This window comes from Haliaeetus leucocephalus, unplaced genomic scaffold, assembly GCF_000737465.1.
Source record: "Haliaeetus leucocephalus isolate CR32 unplaced genomic scaffold, Haliaeetus_leucocephalus-4.0 Scaffold944, whole genome shotgun sequence".
NCBI classification, from domain to species: Eukaryota; Metazoa; Chordata; class Aves; order Accipitriformes; family Accipitridae; genus Haliaeetus; species Haliaeetus leucocephalus.
In genome coordinates, this window is record NW_010973380.1 from 3,787,883 (window position 1) to 3,788,907 (window position 1,025).

Sequence of the window (1,025 nt, forward strand, 5' to 3'; positions counted from 1 at the left end):
CGGCCGGTTCGCCCCCCCCCCTTAGCGTTTTGCATCATTAAGTGCGTGTTTATTTAAGTCTCTGCCGTGTTTGTTCTCGGGGTCTTGGGCCATGGAGAAATGTCACCCTCTGCAGGAGGGTCTCGCCCGGCCGGAGCGCTCCGCGTCCCTCCCGCTCAGTCCCCGCCCGCGCCGGGACGGGGCTGCGGATCCCACCGTGTCGTCGTCCCCTGTCGCCCTCCTCGGCTCCGGCTGCGGGGGGAGCCGGGGGCCTGGTGCCTGGGCTGGCCGAGACGGTTTCCCTCCGGCCTGGCACCGGCCGCCCCCCCGGGGCTCCCAGCCCACGTCCCGCCGGGCTTCCTGCGCCCCCGACCCTTTGGGGGGGGGCATGGCCGGGACAGTGGGGGACCCCCCCGGGAGGGACCCAACGTGGCTCCGTGGGAGCAGGGCGAAGGGCACAAAACCCGCCCGTGGGCGCGCAGCGGCGTGTTTGCGCGCATCCACGATCGCGGGTGGAGCCGGGGCAAAACCCGACCCGCGGGGACCCTGGGGACGAGACGGGAGGGGACGGGAGGGGCTGTACCCCCCGGTCCAGCCTCACCCTCTGCCCCACGCGGGGACCCTCACCGCCCTTCCCGGGGGACTCATCCAGCCCCACCGTGATCCGCCACGAAGCAGCGCAGAGCTCCTCGGGCAGAAAGGGGGGAACCCCCAGGGAAATGAGGGAGATTTTTAGGGTGAGCAGCCGTTGGCTTTGCGCCCCGAGGGTGGGTAAGTTCCAGCTCCGGTTTGTTGGGGGTTTTTTGGGTTTTTTTGGGTTTTTTTGGTTTTTTTTATTTTTTTTTTTCCCCCAAGCCACGGACTCGGTGAAAAGGAAGGATAAATATTACCCGGGGCTCCAGCCCTGCCAAGCAGGGACTCTCAACCCAGGGTTATTTTCAAAGCAAACCACGCAGAAACGCTTCATGCTCGCAGGCAGCGGCAGGGCTGACTTTCGGGGGAAGGGGGAGCTGCCAGGGGGTCCCCCCCTTGCCCCAACACCCCCC